General features: G+C 39.3%; 1 protein-coding gene across 1 annotated transcript in view; it reads left to right on the top strand.

Annotated features, from left to right (window-relative positions):
- Window positions 1-20031, top strand: part of Otud7a (OTU deubiquitinase 7A) — a 332254-nt gene that overhangs the window by 214050 nt on the left and 98173 nt on the right.

Genomic DNA, 20031 nt, shown 5'->3' with positions numbered 1-20031 from the left:
TCTGTCTCATCCTCTCTATTCTTTCTTTCTAGAATTCAGTTACATATATATATTTGATCTTATGTTCCTTTTATTTGTTTATATTTATGCTTGTATCTTATTCTACTACCCTGCACCTTGTTGTGTGTATCGAATTAGCTGTTTTTATTTAACCTTTATTTCAGATTAATTTTTCTCTTTTCCTGGATATCCAGTCAGCTTTTAAACATAGCATGTATCTAGAAAGAGTTAGGATTCACTTATCATTTATCATCCTTGTTACCTCTCTGAATTTTGTGGACTTTAATTTTAGCATATATTTGGTTGTGCCTTCTTTTATAATTAATCACATGCTTATTTTCTTCATTAAATTAGAAATTCTTAAAGCCAAGAACATAACACTGATAATGGTAGTTAGCATTTATGAGAATTTTTATTAATCTATAAAATTATACATATTAATGGAGTAGAATGTGATCTTTCAACGCTGTGGTTGTATGTGTGAGTGTGTGTGTGTGTGTGTGTGTGTGTGTGTGTTTGGGTTGCTGTGGATTAAACCCAGAGACTCACACTGTATACCACACAGTGTACCACCCTCATTTCCCTCACTTCTTATTTTTAGTTACTCTGTTTCTTAGTTCTAAAGCTTCTACTTGACTTATTTTTAATATTTCCTAGAACTTTGCCAAAATTCTTTATCTTCTATGTATTAGTTATAATTAAAGTAGGTTTTATAACTTCATTGTCTAGAATGCCTTTTTTTGTTCTTGTTTCTACTGCCTGCTTTTATTTTTCTATCTTGTCTTGATTTATCATCATCCTGGTAATCTTAATTGGGTCCTGGATATTTTATATTAACATTTTGAAACAGAATTTTAGGCTTTGAATGATGAGTTTTTCTTTTTCCAGGGAGGATTAGGTTTGCTTATTTCAGGCAGCAAGCATGGAGGCATTAGCAATCCAATACCACTTTAAGTGATTCAGTGATTTCAGTGATTTGCAGCTGGATATAGCTCCTTGCTGTGACTTTCCTATTTTTAACTTACGCTGACTCTTGGGGGTTAGCCTTCAGGTTTCTAGCTGTAAGTCTGGAATATGTACCAAGGTCTGTTCTTTGAAGACCCTGAAGTCTATCAAGAGTCTTGACTTGTTGGGACCTCTGATGAATTTCTCAGCCACTGCCTTTGTCACTGCAATATTCCCAATGGGAAAAGTGACTCTAAATCCTAGCTTCAACTCTCTTGTCTCTGTTTTTGTCTCATATTTTCACCTTAAGATTTCTCACTGCCTTTGAAATCATCAAAGAGCTTTCTTCCTTATCTTCTGCCATGAGTATTGTTCTTCAGTCTGCCATTGTCCGAAATCGAGCTCTCCTACACAGTTTGGATTTTTACTGTGATATCACTTCAATAGTGTAATAAGGTTATAACAGTTTTCTGTGTATTTTCTCAAAGAATCCCAATTGACTAATGTCAGCGTTATGTAACTAATATTGAAGTAAAATATAATTACTTAATTCACATACACGAAAGAGTGGTTGTAAATATTACCTGTTTAAAGTCCAGATGGTATCTATTTTTGCCAGTTGAACAAAGGACTGCTAACTTCCAAAACAGAAGTTGTGCATTAGACAGCTAATGTGACAGATGTTGACATTAGTTTTGTAGCTCTGTCATTGCAGTTTACACAGATGCATCTTGTAAAGATGTGTAATTCCATTACTGTCTGACTTAATATATTTTTGCAGCAAAGGGAATTTTTCAAAGCTATAAACACAGATTATCTACCATCGTTTACATTTTACTAGTCATGTTAGAAAACCCAATTAAATTTCTTATCCATCTACATCCTGATTGATTTGTTTTAAACAACCTCATATACCACCAGTACTAAGAATTAACTCTCCATCATGAGGGAAACCAAAGGCTTCTCTAGCTCTCTACCTCTATATGTGCTCACATGTCTGTGCTCACAATCTGCTTCATTCTGTGCTCCCTTCTAGCGCAACCAAAGGAAACAACCCTCCCCTGAGGCAAACTTAAGCTTTTGCCAATGAATTTTGTAAAAGAGCCAATCAGAATTTCAGAATGACCCTGTATATATAGCAAGAGATGTTTCTGGGAAGCATGGATTGTTCTACATTTTTGCAGGCCATAACTTTCGAGCCAAGAGCAGCTCTGAGTGGGTTGTGAGGACATACCCAGATCACTATGCTCAAACCAGAGATTTGGGTTAAACATCATCTGGATTGAGGGAAGTAAGCTTTGTTCTAAATAATGTTCTTCTAATGGGACACCTAACAAGAGTGTACAGAGAGACATGTTGATGTTGATGCTGCTACTTGAGGCATTTTTAGTTTCCCCGTGACTCCAGGACAGATAGTCCAATGCTGGAATATGAGTTCTGCCCTTTGTTATTCTCTATCTTAGGCAGCCTGACACAGTCCCCTTGTGCTGGAGAGAAGAGATTGGATGGGAGGAGACCCTTGCTCAGGAGCAGAGGTCAGCCAGATTCTTCTTCATAGCACTGTGGCATGTCCCTGGAAGGCAGATACCAGAATCCCTTAAATAATCAACAGAATATTTGGCCTGAGGCTTAGTCTAAGCCAGTTAAGAAACTGAGTATCGTATTTACTCCTACCACCCATCCACCCTGCACATCAGTCACACACACTCACATCACCCATGACATGTATCTGACAACATATGCCACATGACATACAACATAGATACACAGCTTGCACAAAACACATTTACCATGCAAACACATGTGCACAATATAACACATTCACCATCACACACACATACCACACACACCACATACACACCATACACTAAATACATTCTGCATGCACACCTACACACATACCACATTCAACATAGCACTAGTCACATAATACATATTTCACAAACACAAATTGCAGATGCATATTCCTTGTATATATCTCACATTCATGTGTGCAGATACTTATATCCATATCATACCCAATGTGCATATACACTTCCTGAAACATACATATCACATACCACTCATATACCATGCATGTTGGGCAACACAACAACCACATATACCAACAGGCCATATACACCACACATACCAAACACCCATACTTACAACACCATACCACACACAATATGCATGCCATAGTCACCACAGAAACTTACAGAATCTGCATTCTGCATACATGCCCCATATGAATGCTATAACACAACATGCCACAGAGTATATACATGTCATACAAACTCACTACACTTGTGCACACCATAGACACACATCATACCCATACTAACCCCATAGTACATGCACAGAGCACATACACACTGCCTATCACAGGGCAGTTACAGCCCCTGCCTCTACATGCTCCTCAGATCCTGTGTCCCAGCCTCTTTCTGTCCTTTCTGATCATCCCTCAGGGCAACGTAGAAATGAGAGCAGCAGAAGGGGAGGCCTGATCTAAAAACATTATAGATATACACTCTATGGTTTTTTAAAATATTATGTTTTTAAATAAAACACATAATGGTTGTGTTTATGTATTGTTTACTATTTGTAGAAATTGAGAATTCAAAACATTACTTTTTATCATAGTGGCTGGTAATTTGTGACATACACAAAATATAAACTATCAAATCTGAATTTCATATGTGCATTAAACTAGTGTGAACTTGCTCCTAATCCTGGAACATTGGAATGATATTTGTCTTTCTTATCTGCTTCTCAAGCTTGTGAATTGGTCAGCTCTATTCTGGAAGGCAGCATAAGGTGGAAGTTGAGAGAGTGAGTTCTGGCAGTTTAGATGTCCTAGGTCCAGGTGGGCTTTCATTCCCTGTACATGTATGAGCCAAGCAAGCTAGCTGATGTCTTTAAGTTATTTGATTTTTGTGCTAAAAAAGACACCATCATCATCATCCCATCCACACTAGCAGGATTGCCATGAGATTAAAGAAGATAACATATTTGTATAAATTATCACAACAGCTGGTTGGTTTGAGTAGGTACTCAAATATTAAATGAATGAATGAAGGAGAGAATGAGTTCCGCCTCCCAGCATATCTAAATTCTTTCCACAAAAAGCAAACCAAAATAAAACATAAAAGCAAAGAAGCAGATAAGTATAGAAGTCCCTATATTTTTCTGGCCTGATAATACATTCCAGCCCACTACATCCACAGGCAAGGCCTTAGCTCATCCCTGCATCTCTGCTGCAATGCTCTACTGATCACATCTGTTGCTCACAGAAGCTCCTGGTTACTGTGATGACTCACTAGGACCCAGAGTCTCAAGCAGGACCTGCCTCCTGATCCCACAAAGTGCAGAAGTGAGAGGTGCAGCTTTTCCAAAGGCTCTAGCACAGTTGCACATTTGGTTTGGCTTGACACCTCACCCAGCCCTGTGAATCCTTCATGGATTCCAGAGAGGGAGCCACACGCTGTCCTCTGACCCACTTCTCTCTGGCCATGTTATGAGCCAAGTAATGAACTCAGTGCATTTAACACACTATTCTTGCTGTTATTTGAAATATTTTTGTGAAACACCTGAACATAATTTTCAGCCATGATTTTAGGAAACATTGAAAAGGTAGAGCTGCTCAGGCAACATGAGAACAAGGAACCCAGGCCTCTCCTAGGACGGCATCACCTCTGCAGAACCCCCAGATTCACCCACATAATAGTCATACCCCAGGGACACTGGGACAGGCACCTCTGGCACTCATGTGAACCCACAAGGGAACCACTCAGCCATCTCAGTGTTGGCGGTGGGAAGCAGGGAACACCCTGCTCTTCCTGTCTGAAAGCAGGGCGCTTCCACCACTTGTGCTTATACCCACAAGTAAGCTGTCAGGAAGTCCTTCAGAAATTCAGTCCCTGTGCTATAGGGCAACAGCCCAAGTACCCAGCCACTCTGTGTTTGTCCTACTAATATCTCCACTCTTCAGACAAGGACCTGAGTAAAATGTAAAATAGAAGTCATGTCCATGAAATTTTACAGTCAGCTTGTCCTAACAAGGAGCTGGGAAGGGAGTGCTGGAATTTAATTGGGATCACACTGACTCTGTGGAAACCTAGAAGAAGACAATTTTGCAGAGGGAGAGAAGAGCTGGAAGGCTTACAGGACCTGATCTCAGGTGTAGTCATCAGAACCCTGTGATATTTGCATGGGATGAACCAGAGGTGTATCCTGGAACAAAAGAGAGTCCTGAAACAGACTCATACCAAATGGTAAGTTTACTTTTTAAAAGTCACCAAGAGATTTTCTCCTATTATGTAGGTTCTATTCACGTTCTGGATTGATTCCTTTGCTGTGAAGAAGCTTTTTTAGTTTGATTCCATCCTATTTGAAGATTCTTGATTTTACTTCTTGCACTTTAAGAGTCTTATTAAGGAAGTCAGTTCCTAAGCTGGCATGATGTAGATTTGGGCCTACTTTTTCTTCTATTAAGCACAAGGTCTTTGATCTAATATCCAAGTCTTTGATCTACTTTGAGTTTTGTGCAGGAGGAGAGAGGGGTTTAATTTCGATTTGCTGCATATGGATTTCCAGTTTTCCCAGCACCATTTGTTAAAGAGGCTATATTTTCTCCAATGTGTATTTTTGATGCCTTTGTCTAGTATGAGGTAACTATATTTATCTATGTTTGTCTCTCTGTCTTCTATTCTATACCACACACACACACACACACACACACACTACACACACAGGAATATTACTCAGCCATAAAGAAGAACAAAATTATGGCATTTTCTGGTAAATGGATGGAACTGGAGAGTATCATGCTAAGTGAAATAGGCCAATCCCCCCCAAAAAAAGGCCGAATGTTTTCTCGAATATATAGCTCTAATTCACAATAAGGAGGGAAGTGTAGGGAAGAATAGAAGTACTTTGGATTAGACAAAGGTGTATAAAGGGAACAGGGGCAGGGGGATGGGAATAGGAAATATAGTAGAATGAAGCAGACATTACTATCCTGTGTGCACATATGATTATACAATCGATGTAATTCTACATTATGTACAACCAGAAGAATGAGAAATTATACTCCATATTTTTATAATATGTCAAAGTACATTATCCTATAACTAATAAGAACAAATAAAAATATATTTAAAAATTTTAGTCACGAGAGCGAAAATGTCTTTTTAATATAAGGATTGGAGCAACTATAAAACAGAATTTATTTAAAAAGGAAGGAAGCAAAGGTGGAAGGAGAGAGCAAGGGAAAAGGGAAGAACAGAGGAAGGGAAGAAGGAAGGAAATGCAGAAGGAGAGGGAAGAAGTCAGGGAGGAAGGAGAGACTAACTTAGGCCCTGTCTTCTAACATACATGCAAATTACTTTCTGGTAATTTGTTTATACACTTAAACACATAGTGGGTAGTTTTTCATTGGCAAATATGGAGAGGCCCAAAAATAAAAACGAAGGAAAAATAAAACTAAGAAACAGAAAATGAATGATAAATTGGACTTATTCAAAGCCAAGAATTTTTTTCATCAAATACCTGTGGTAAAAATAAAAAGGTAATTCAAAAAGTGGGAACTAATAGTAATAAAACATAACTGAAGAAGCACTTATAGCGAGAATATATAAATAAGAACTATAAGTCAATTATAAAAATATAAATCATATATATGTAAATATATATATATTTACACACACACACACATACACGAATGACTAATGAGTCCATGAAAAGATGCTTAAATTAGTCATCAGGCAATAGAAATGAGAATTACAATGAGATATCACTGCACACCCACCAAAGTAACTGAAATCAAGAAGAATGACAACACCAAGAACTAGAAGGAGTTGAAATAAGTTGGACTCTCAGAAGTTACTGGTGGGAAAGCAAAATCGTAAAGCCCTTATTGAGAAACAGTTGGATTGTTTTCTTATAAAATTAAAAATACATTTTCCCCTTGACCCAGCAATTCAGCTCTTGGATTTTTATGTATCAGTTTAAAAATATTTTTTAAAAGGAAGAAAAATGAAAACATATGTGCTAAAAAAGACTCATACTTGAATGTTTCTAACAGCTTTATTCATAATCAGCAAAATCTGGAAGCAACATAAATATCTGTCAGTGAGAAAGTGAATAAACACACTGTAGTTATCCCTGTAATGGAATACTACTCAGCAATAGAAAGAGATGAATTACTGATGCATGCTACAACATGGATGAACCCGAGAACTTATTCTGAGCCAGAATTCAGACACAATGCAGTACTTACTGCATGGGTCCATTTATACGAAGCTCGAGCACAAGGGCTGTGTGGTAGATGAGATTCTAAAGATGTGTCTTAAGATTTCTGTTCCCCAGTGTTCAAACACTGATGTAGGTACAGCAGTTCCCCTTTACCCATGTTTTTTTTTCCCATGGTTTCAGTTGCTGGCAGTCAGTGGCAGCCCCAAAATATTAAATGGGAGATTTAAAAAAAAAATCATAAGGTTTAAATTGCATATATTGTGAGAAGCATTGTGATATCTTGCATCTTCCTTCTTCATTCATCCTAGGACATAAATCATCCGTTAGTCTAGTGTATCCATGATGTATATATTACCCACCCATTAGTCACTTTGTAGCTCAGTATCATATTAACTGTCACCATATTGCAGTGCTTGTGTTCGGGTAACCCTTATTTTACTTAATAATGGTCTTGAAATGTAAGTGTAGTGAGTCTGATGATTCAGATATGCCAAAGAGAAACAATAAGTATTTCCTATAAGTGAAATGGTGAAAGTTCTTTACTTAATAAGGAAGTGGTGGGGGCCCGGGGGAATCACATGCTAAAGTTTCTAAGATCTACAGTGAGAACAAAACATAGCATATACAGGGTTTGGTACTATCTATTGATTCAGCATCTATTGAGGGTCTTGGAGTATATCCCCTACAAATAAAGGAGGACTACTGTATTGTTGCAAAGGGACTGCAGATGGAATTCAGGTTGCTGATCAGCTGATTATGAAACAGAGTAGCGATTATCTGGGTGGGTCCAAGGTAACATCAGGGGTCTTTGGAAGCAAAAGAACAAGACAGAAGAATGAGACATGAGGACAGTTAGGTCAGAGGATTTTGAAGTGTGAAGGTGACTTATTCCACTGTGAGCTTGAGGAGCCAACGGTTTAAGGATCCAATGGCCTCTGGAAACTGGCAATGACCTCTAGCTAGTAGCTTTCGAGGCAACAGAGACTCTGTACTCCAGCCACCAAACCTGAAGGAGCACAGAAGCTGATTCTTTTTCTAGAGCATCCAGGAAGGGGCACAGCCCTGCTGAAACCATTACTGTACCTTGTAAGAACTCAGAGAACACAAACCCACTAAGCACTGTGTACATCTGGCCTCCAAAACCATAAGATAATACATTGATGTTGCTTTAAGCCATTAAGTATGTGATAACATGTTAGGCAGCAGCAATGACAGAGGTGCCAACTGAGAAAGGACAAGACAGCCATGCTGATGGAAAGTACAGGGTCTAGATCTCAATTGTGCTGGTGGTTACAGTTCTGGGAATTCGTTCCACTGTCTACAAATTATACATGAACATTTTAAAAATTAAAGACATGTTGGAGTATTTCTCTCTGCATCTAAGACCTCACCTCTTCCAAAATAAAACCCCATGTCCTTACCTCAGCCCTGCAAAGTCACTCCTCCAGGTTCACCTGTAGGTACTACAATTGCACAGACCCACAGCACAGTTAAACCTTGCTGTTCTAATGACTGAGAATGCTGTCCTCTGCTAAAGTCATCCTGTTAAGGAACTATTCAGTGTGTGAGTAGAGTACTACAACAGCAGAGACAGGGTGCTCTCTGGATCTCTGCTGAGTGCATGAACATGTCTTCTGGGGAGACTCAGACTCCTGGATGATGCAGCCTCCTGAGTGGGCACAGCCTTCAGGGTAGGTGAACCTTCCTGAGAGGACATGGGCTCTCATGAGGACACAGCTTTCTGAATAGATTCAGCCTCCTGGGTGGATGCAGCCCACTGTGTAGACACTGTCCCCTGGGGTAGATATGCCTCTGTGGGGGCATGGTCTGCTGGGTAAACATAACCTCCTAGGGAGATGCAGCCTCCTTGGTGGACCTCCTCCTGGGTAGATGCTGCTCCCAGATGGATGTAGCCTTCTCTGCAGAAGTACCTACAGGGAGGACATGGCCTCCTGGGTGGACACAGACTCCTCATGCTCAGGCCTTACCTAGACATGTTCTGTGGGTTCTTTTTATCTGTACCAACTCTCTCATTGCCCACACCTGCCTCTCTTGGCACTCTGCCTAGGGAACCTGGGAAGAGGAGGGTAGATACAGCTTGCCTGAATCCTGATCACTACATGGGTATGATTTCACTGTTTTGTCAATACAGACTCACAACAGTATTTCTTTTACTCTGAACAAGCAGAAAATGTGCTCAGAACCCAGCAGCCTTTCTGACTATCATGTGTTGACTACCCATGTCTGAGCTGATGACTCCTTTGTTGGGGGCAAAGTCCTCTTAGTGTTCCTAGTCCCCCAGGTAAGGCACTAGCCTGGGTTTGTGAAGCCTGGACTCCAGTGGCTTATAGCAATCTCCATCATTATCCTTGTGATACACAGACACAGCGCAGTGGGTGAACTTCCTTGTAGAACTGGATGGAAAGAGCTAGAAGATTTTCTTTAGAAGTGAAAAATTAAGATTCCTCCTGGAGGCCAGGTTGGCAGACATCCAATATAAATGAAGTGATTTTTTTATTCTCAGAGCTTCAGGAGTTAATTTGATTTCAGTTTTAAAAATCTGCCTGAGGAATTTTAACAGAAATAATTTAACTGAAAGGAATAGTTTTCTTTCTTAAACACCATGCAGATCTATAGTACAGGGTGCACAGCCAGATTGTCCCCTAGAAATGAGGGTTCCTGGTAAATCTCACCTCAGAAGGCTGCTGTCAATCTTAGCGGAGCACACTTTAATTTTCAACACAAAATTCATTTGACGGTTGACTTAGCTTTCTTAGACTTTATGAGAATCCATATTTGGATTCTTTGTAAAGCTATTTTAAGATTAAAGGCCAAGAGATCTTACTTGGTGTGTCAGTGAGTTTTCCATCACTATAATAAAATACATGAGGTAATTAGTTTGTAAAGAGAAAAAATATGTTTTGGCTCACAGTTTTGGAGTCTCCAGTCAATAATAGATTATTCATTGTTTTGGGTCTGTGACAACACATCATGGTGAGAGTATGGGGTAGAGCAAAACCACTTGCCTCATCAGTCAGGAAGCAAAAGGAGAGCAGGGAAGGGGCCAGAGTTCCATAATCTCCTTTGAGAGCATATTCCCAGTGATCTGAAGACCTTCCATTAAGAGAAATTCCCACCACCTCAAGTAAACCCCTCCCCATGAGGACAGTCCTTTACCACAAGGACCTTTAGGAGACATTCAACATCCAGACTCTAGTACCTGAGTAAGTAATGCTGATGCTGATTTCAGTAAGTAGCTTTGGGCTGGCTAAAAAGAGGATGATTCAATTCAATAAGAAGAAAATCGAGCCATAAGCTAATTATGGCTTTCTACAATATGACATTTTATTCCAATAAGTTTCCACATCCCTTGAGACAATTGGCTTAGACATCAGGGTGAAGGCAGAGTGTGACTGGGTGTGAGCTAGTTAAATGAATTCAATCATTTTTCTTTGAAACCAAATTATATTTTTTTCAAAAAGTCCATCTGAGACTTTGAAATCAAATTATATATTTTCTATAAATCCACCTGAGAGAATCATTTTTGTCCTGCTGACTTTGTTTCATATAAATGAGACCAAGACAGGCTCTCTGTGTTGGCTCCTAGCTCAGTTGTTCCTCCCCTGTAGGTTGGAACCCATTAACTTAAAATCCTGCCAGCCCCAAATTCAGATGTTTACATATCTTTTAATTTTTTTCAGTCCTTTAGATTGAACCCAGAGTTTTTGGCATGTGAGGCAAGCATTCTACCACTGAGCTATACCCCAGCACAAATGTTTTAAACATAGCTTTTTTAAAAAGCAGAGTTTTAACCATTTAGAGCCTTTCTGTTTTGCATAGCCTGCTAAGTCTTCCACAGCATCTTGCTTGTCATTGATAAGATAGAGCCTTGTGGTTATAAGACTACAAACCACTGCTGCCCTTTAGAGCTCTCTGACCTGGAGACTCCACTTTTGAGTGATGTCACCTGCTCACATGTGTTAACCTATGTTCTCAGCAATAGGAGATATCTATATGTGCACATACATACATACATGTATGTATATATTATGGAGAGGAAGATAGAGGGAGAAAGAGAGACTCATAAGAAATTGGTTCATGCATTTATGAAGATTTTCAAGTCCCGAGATCTGCAGTCAGTAAGCTGGAAAACCAGGAGACCTGATGGTATAAGTTATAATCTGAATCTGAAAGACAACTCTCATTGTCAGGCAGAAAGAGTGAATTTTCCCTTATTTATTCATTTTGTTCTACTCAGACCTTCAATAAATTGGGTGAGACACACCCACACTGGGGAGGGCAATCTTCTTGACTCAATCTACAGATTCAAATGTTAATCTCCTTCAGAAACACCCCCACAGATACACCCAAAATCATGTTTAATCAAATATCTGGGCACCCTGTGGCCCAGTCAAGTTGACACAAAAAGTTAACCATCACATGTGAGCTCTCTCTCCAGTCTGTCTATCCCTGAAGAATTCCCATATCCTCCTCCCCTTCTAAGTAGCAAACTCCCTCCTCCACTGTCATCCCTGAACAGTCTCCTTCAATGAGTGGATTTCCAGCACTCAACCCTGTGGAAACATCCCCCATAAAGCTTGTGTGTTCTACTGCCATCTCATGGTCATATATTTTTTTCCTTGTTCATACCCAAATCTCCCCCAACCCCCGGCACCTCTCTGCAATTCACTGGTCAGATGGTGGTTTTGCAAGCCTGTTGTGTGTGCTTTCCCCCCACACTGCTCTTCTTCCTCCTCTTTTGGAAAGCCTCCTCCTCACTCACAAATAATGGGGTGTGTCATCCCCTTACAGACTCTTTGCACTCTGTACATACCTCTCAACCGTCCCAGTGCACAGCAGCTGTTTCCATGCCTGCCAGCCTCTAAAGAAGCACACACAGGTCTTTATTTATATTTATATCAGCAGCACTCAGGGATGCCTGCATGTGCTGGGAGCTTCATCAGTGTCTGCTGAGCAGGCCCATGGCCACTAGCAGTTAGCCTTCTCTAAGGTGCAGTCTTGGAACACTTCCTTTCTTATAGATTTGGCTGTTCATTTTAGCTATTTCTTTATCTGCTGTGAAGATAATACTCCATATATTTTTCATCATCACTTAGATTAATTGCATTCTGAGCATGGAAAGCCCAAGCATCTAGAAATACCTAAGGTTACTGTGTTTATAATCTCAGAAGGTGTGTGATCCAAAAGTAGAGTTTCTCAGACTGTAAGTACATGTGCACTTATATAGTCATAGGACAGTAAAATAATTTCATTTGTGTAATAAGTCAATAATGAGTTAATATTTACCATGAATATATAATTATAATGTCTTTCTTTTATTCTATTGCTGTAGATGATCAGATCGAAAGTTTTTTCAAAATTATTTTTATCACAAAATACACTGATTTTATATATATATATATTTAACGTTATTATGAAATTGGTAGCTTTAATATTTACCTTGCAGAGTAACAGAACATAGTTCTCATTCAATGCTAAAATTGACTATATTTATTTGCTAGTGTTTAAGCAGTTTTTTGAAATGTTTGAGTCCACAGTTTATTTTAGTTTTTGGATGTGTTCATATTCTCTAAAAACAAAACAAAAAGGAGCCAATTCATTAGCTAGACAAACAAATTACATCCATTCAGGTAAAATCAGGCCCTGAGAATACTTTAACATTAGTAGGAATTCAGTAAAGAAAATACAAACAAAATGAGAAAATGAAAGTCATTCAGGATCCAGTTCTTTAGACCAGGATCTCTTCTTTCAGTTCTTTGTGTACGTTTATGTACATACGTGTATAACACGTGTGTAGATATGTATTGTGTGTATGTGTGCTATACATATACATACATACATATATATGTTCCAGTGTTTGGGGTAGAAAAATCTTGCTGTTTATTGAAACCCATCCTTCCTTCTCCCTAAGCAGGCCACTAGGCCTGATTGCCCAGGCCCAGTGTGGCCACTCAATAAATTCCCACAGTGAAATGACAGAGAGCAGCATGTACACTTTTGTGCATGACCTATCATCTCCTGTCTGAGGAGATGAGGTTTGGAAAGAGACTGAAGTAAAATAAGGGAGAAAAGAGTGTCCCTTTGGATTCTTCCTCCTTCTGGCTGAGCAAACTGTGGCTACCCAGGACAGCCTTGGAAGTCACATTTAGAAGACAGCACCTGGATCCCTGGATGACTATATGGAGTAGAGTCACCACTTCCCTGGACTCCCAGCCTGAATTGCCATGAGTAAGAAGAAATCACCTTTTTTTCTTTATGCTGTTGATGAGGGGTGGAGAGTTCTACTGATACCTACAGCTTAACCTACCCTAGATCATGAATTTATTAAATACTGAGATGATACAAAATAATATTTATCAAAACTAATTATAAGCCAGGCGCAGTGGTACATGCCTGTAATCTCTGCATCTTGGGAGTCTGAGAAAGGAGGATTGTGAATTCAAAGCCCACCTCAGCAAAAGCGAGGCACTAAGCAACTCAATGAGACCCTATTTCTAAATAAAATACAAAATAGGGCTGGGGATGTTGCTCAGTGGTTGCGTGCCCCTGAGTTTAATCCCTAGTACTAAAAGAAGAGAAAAAAAACTAATTATAAAATATTGCAGGTTTTGTTTTCTACAGGGCTGAAGAGTGAACTCAAGGCCTCACATGTACAGGAAAGCACTCTACTACTGAACTATACCCTTAGCCTCTAATGTTGCAAATTTAAACCACCTTTAAAAGGGTGTGGGGAATATAATGATGGGCTTTTATCATTAACACTGAAATCCCTTCGTGTTTCTTCTGCCTCTCTCTCTCTCTCAATATATTTTATTTAGTATCACATGCTTTGAACTTTATGTAAATGGAACCATAGTGTATGAATCTCTAGGAACTTTCTTCTTTCTTCAGCGATGTTTCTGAAATTCATCTGTATTGTTGAATGAAGTTTAACTGCTTTTTCCTTGCTGCATAGTATCCAGTTGCTTGTAAAAACAAAAATGCATTTGTTCATTCTACTTTTGTTGAACCTTTGTCCTGTATCTCTTTTCTGCTGTTATGAACAGAGTTTCTCTATGCATTTTTAATAGGACTCTTTGTTCTTATGGCAAATGTACAGGCATTTTCTAGGTTTTGTACCCAGAGGTTGGGATTTCTGAATATTTTAGATGGAGGGAGATTGGATTTAATTAGTGCATGCTGTATGCATGTTTGTGAATATCACATTGAACCCCATTGCTATGTGCAATTGATACATGTTAATAAATATCTTTTAATTTTTAGAAAAGCAGTAATGTGTCTCAGCTGTCAAGAGCATAGTTGGAGAAGGGAGTGATCAATGCTGAATGTTCCATATGAGGGTTGGTAGAGTTCTGGTTATTGGTGCTAATTCTAAGGGTGATGTCACTGGAGTGTTAGAAATGAGGGAACAGGGTCAAAGGGGATAATAATGGAAGGGCTCAAGTTGCGACAGAGAGGGTAGATGAGTCCAGAATTCTGCCTGGTGATGCCCCTGCTCTTCCCAGGGTTACTCTGACAGCTCGGCCTCCCCATCCTTACCCAAGTCCTTTGACTCAGTGGCCATTGATAACACATAATGAAGAGTGTGGATTCAGCTTTTTGAGTCCAGGCCTACTCAAGACTAGGGTGCTTTCCTGGATCTTCTATTTTGTTTCCAATTGGGTCTCTGAAAAACAATAGAACCCTATATTATAAATTGTTTTTTATTACTTTTATGATCTTAAGATTTAGAGTGCCCTTTATAGATGAATGTCTACCATGTTTCCTTTAAGTTGCTGAAACAGGGACCTAAACAAAAGATGAAAACTGAAATTGCCCAAGGTCACAAAGCAGCTCGAGGCTGGGCTGTGGCCAGGACCTACCTGCCCTCCTCACTCCCAGCCACCCTGCCTCTGATTCATAGGTGAATTTGCAGGGTACACTGACTCAATACATGTGTTACTCACAGCAAAAGGACTTTTACATGGAAAATCCTGCTCTCGGTCATTTTAGGACTTGCTGTTTGATACACCATAACCTTGTTTGGAACAGATAGATATTTGAGCTGCTCACATTGTATGTATAGATTTGAGACTTTCATTTAGGTTTCAAGTCAATTCATTTAGAGAGATGTACTATAAAAGCTGAATCTCACCTTTTGTGTCTTCCCTTTCTGCATAGTTTTTGTCTTCTCCTTCCATCTCTATGCTTCTTTGGTCCTTCTATCATGGTGGGAAATAAATAATGGATCCACTCTTAGAGGGATAGATGGCAGACACATAATAGTAATAGGCAGGTGATCCTTATTCACAGACTAAACCAGCACATCCTTGCTCTTCAGAATTCATACTAAGTCCTACCCTAACCCTTTCTACCTTTTTCTGTTTTACATACATTCGCATATGTAATTTTGCATTAATTATTAACAAAATCATTTATTTCTAGAAAAAGTCTTCTCTTTTTCTGGGCTCATCCTGTCTTCTTGCCCATATCACTACCAGCTCTTGGAAGCCGATATTAATAACCTAGTATATACCCTCCCATGTTTTTATTCAAGCTCAAATATTCATCTATAGATACTTATGTGCACACACACAAATAGATTTAATGTTCAGTCAGCCTTCTGTACCCATGGTTTCTGCATCCATGGATTCAACCACCACAGGTAAAAAATATTTTCTAAATTTCCATCTGCACTGAACATATACACACTTTTTTTCTTGTCAATAAAATACAGTGTAACAACTGTTTGCATAGCATTTACATTGTGTTAGGCATTATAAGACATCTATATATGATTTAAAGTATACAGGAGAATTGTGTAGATTGCATGCAAATATTACACCATTTTATATAAAGGAATTAACCATCCATAGAATTTAGTATCTGCAAAGGTCCTGGAGCCAATCCCCCATGGATACTGGGGGAGAGACAACTGTATACATGTAGATTCATATATGATCATAGCCAGGGTCCTGTTAAGAACCCAAAATACTTTAGGTTTGCAAATGAGAAGGGTTTCCATTTAGTCAGGAGCTTGTAGCACCACTGGGAGGTCTGGAGGAGTGAAGGTCAGGCAAGCCTGGAATAGAGGCAGCTGACTGACAAGTTGTACTCAACCTTGGGGAATCCAGAGAGGCCATGCTGCCACTGCTGGCCTTCTACTGAACCAAAGCTGCAAGGCAGGTAATTTGCAGGCACTCTACTGGAATCAACTGTGACTCACAATCAAAGCCACTGTCACCATCTCAGTTACCGAGAACAGGATCCCCTGAAGTTCATCTAGGAGCTGTTGCTTCTCCCTGCTAACCTCCGAGTATGGTGGCTTCTCTTGCTCTCTTCCAAATAGTGCACAAGCACTTTTCATTTAAAAACTGGAACTTATCAGGAAATCAATCTGGGAAGTGCCATTCCAGGCTTTTCCTGAATTACACAGAGGAGAATGGGGTAAGGGGAGGACACAGGAAGGACAGTGGTCCAGTTGGTAAGAGGCTCTCTAGCGCTACCCACACTTTTTGTCATGTTCTCATCCATCCATATCCTTGGACCCATATTTACACTAGCAAGCAAGAGCAATGACCTCATATCTCACTAACCCCCATAGATGCACCCACTTTTCACTAAAAAGGGAAGATACAGAGTCCCAAAAGTCACTAAATCCTTTTTGAGTTTTGTTCCTTCCTCACCTGGCTTGATCATAGCCCAACTCTGGTAAACTGTGACTTAAAGAGCTGTAAATTAACAACTCCATCCCTGCTTGTCTACCTTATGTCCTATGGCAAAGACGGGAAAGGGGCACAAGGGATTCATGTATACCCTAGATAAGTAACTAAGCAAGAAATAAATAAACTCTCATGATCTGGAACTCTGCCCTTTGAAGAATCTGGTGACAAGTGTGTAACATTTTCATCCACTGCGTCTGCCACCCCCCCACCCCCTGCCAGCACCCAGAACTTTATATCTAAAGGGCTCAGCTTTAGTTTCTGCTGGTGCTATGCATGAAAAGTCCTGGTTTAACATTTGTAAATCTACTCCTATACATTTTTCATATTTTTACTGGAAAAAAAAATTTGGTATTCTTTCAATGTGTCTGATATTTCCTGTCTTCCTAGTTATGGATCTGGTAACCAAAATATATATATACACTAGGTTTTAAGGTGACTTGATTATCTTCCCATCATACATCTGCTCGGATGTGGTCCTCACCAGGCCTTCAGACAAGGAGCAGACAAGGAGACGCTAGTCTTAGCAAGTGATGAGGGACTCTTCTGCTCATCCAGAGGGACTCAGGATGATAAGGATTTGAGGTCTTCAGGTTGCTCAGAACCAACCTAAACATTCTTGGGATCCCATCCAGCTGTCTTGATCACGGTCCTACTGTGTTCACAGGAGATCTAGACAGGCTTTGAGTTCAACTTGTATGATTCTGCAACTTGCAATATCAAAAATGTCAGCTTTTGGAATCAATGCCACCATAGCTGGAAGAGCTAAGCGGTTCCTTAAGGGAGGTCAAGGAAACTCTGGCTCCACAGCCAAGTCTGGAGCTCAGATAAAAGCCCATCTCACCCTTTTTCCTTTCCAGAAGGGCAAGTCCTATGCCATTCTTTCCATCATCAGGGATCTCATCTCATCTCTGTGTTTCTGAAACCATTTACAGAACCATGTTCTATATCCATCAGCATTTGTTCAAGGAAATAGAAGCTGCTCTAGGTCTTCCAAGGAGAAAGGGGAACTTGAGGTTTTCACAACCAGGGCAAATACAGGAATATGGAAAAGACTTGCTACCAACAGAAAGTTCACTGGCATTCACTGGTAATTAAGGAATCCTTGGGAGTCCCAAGGGACACCTCTACCACCACTGTCTCAGTGGCTTAGATTCCCAAAGCAGATGTTTCACAGGAGTTTGCTGGAACCTACATCAAATCTCATATCTGCTCTTTGCCCAGGTATGTGCTTGCAACTGCTTCCATAGAAAAGCAGTCTGTCCTCTTCCACATTCCAGATCTTGCACTAGTATCCCTTGCTGGAGGGTGTCACTGGAAATAAATTGAGGGGCAGAGGATTCTGGGAAGAGTCAGCTGCCAGCAAGTAGAGATAGGGGATGGGGTTAGATAAATGCTTCAATTGTACAAAATTGACCATGGTAGGACATAGCATGGGTCAAACAGGACTGGGTTCACTTTGATTTGCTAGACTGGATTGCACTGAGCATATTTTGCAGCATACTACCCTTCTTACTCAGCAGTCCTTCCCTGAAATCTCCCCAAATCTATTACATATGTACATTAGGTTTTTTTTTAAATGATCAGGTAGATTTTTAATTATCTGAATGTGTGCATGTGTGTGTGCACGCACGTGCATATACATACATACATACATACATATTTCTTTTCTGACAATAAAAGAAGAGGTGACTACTGCCAGGAATTCATCCAGACTCTTATTCAGGTTTTTTATTTGTTTTCATTCAAACTGTTCTTGGCTAGTGGCCTAGCAGACCATGCTTGTTACTTCATGTTTACAAGATGGTTGCCACAGCTCCAGGTACCATGTCAACTTTCAAGGTAGTAACCATGGGGACGAACAGCACAAGTCACCTGTTCTCCTCAATATGCATGCTTTTAAGTCAGACATTTAAAAAAAATGCTTTCAAATGCTTCCCAATAGAATCTGGTCCAGACCTGAGCTCTAAGGAATGACAACATCCAGAGGTGAAGGAGGAGGAGACACTATTAAATAGAAAGTACTAGAGCAGACTTTTGACATAAGAGGATGATTAGGAGAGGGTGCTGTCTTGGAATAAGTAAGAAGAGAGTGAATCAAAAAGGTAGTAGAAGTTAGCTATATTGAATGGCAGCCAAGACCTTGGATTTACTATATAGAAGTCTTGAAAATAACTGGTCAGTAGAGTGATGTGCACAAAATCTATATTATAGAGGGTCAAAGAGCAAACACGAATCTCTTGTCCTTCCACATATACTGCATACACTAACCACTAGATTTGGCCATGGAATACAGAATGACACCAATAATTTTTAAGTGTTCTCTATTAAAAATTCTTAAACAAAACATCAGTAACCTCATTTCAGTTCAGAATACACAAGCATGCAGTAGCCTAGGACCTACTGGAAGATTAGTTTGGGCAAACTTTGGGATAATTTCTTTTTCCATATTTCTATAAAAATAAGCTAATTAGTACTAACATTATCAATATCAGCTGATTTAGAGATCAATTATTTCAACTGGTTCTTTGTATTTCTGTCTGTATTTAACAGCTATAGAATCCAAAATTGTTGCTGAAAAAAATATATGGATGAAGGTTTTTTTTTTGTTTGTTTTTTTGTTTTATTTCTGGCAATGTGACCAACTCAATATTATGAAAAAGTTCCCATTCTATTATACCTAATATACTTGGAATTTTAAACCTTCCTCATTTTTAAGTTTTAAAACTTTTTTTTTACTATTGGTTTTAGATAGCTAATTCATTTAAATTGTTTCAAAATCAAAAGAAGACATTGAAAATACTGCCCTCTTTTTGTCCTGTGTGCCCACTGTTCTCTGACCCCTGGGTCACCACCTGTGTTGCTTTCTTATTTACTCTTCCAGCATTTGCATGTGCAAATATAAGTATCTATACATGTGTGTATATACATTTACAAATACAGATATTAACAAATATATATATACACATATACATATGCATGCACATGTATATTTATGTGTTGTGTGTGTATGTGTGTATAAGATGAATATGTACATATTTCTGTCTTTACTCCAAGGTAAGATTATAAATATTTTTACTCCTTAATGTAGGCTAACTATCCTTCCATGCAGCTTCCTCATTCTTTCATA

The sequence above is a fragment of the Marmota marmota genome, unplaced genomic scaffold (genome assembly GCF_001458135.2).
Source record: "Marmota marmota marmota unplaced genomic scaffold, marMar, whole genome shotgun sequence".
Lineage (NCBI taxonomy): Eukaryota > Metazoa > Chordata > Mammalia > Rodentia > Sciuridae > Marmota > Marmota marmota.
The sequence above is the reverse complement of the archived record's forward strand: the minus strand, read 5'-3'. Positions and strand labels throughout refer to the sequence as shown.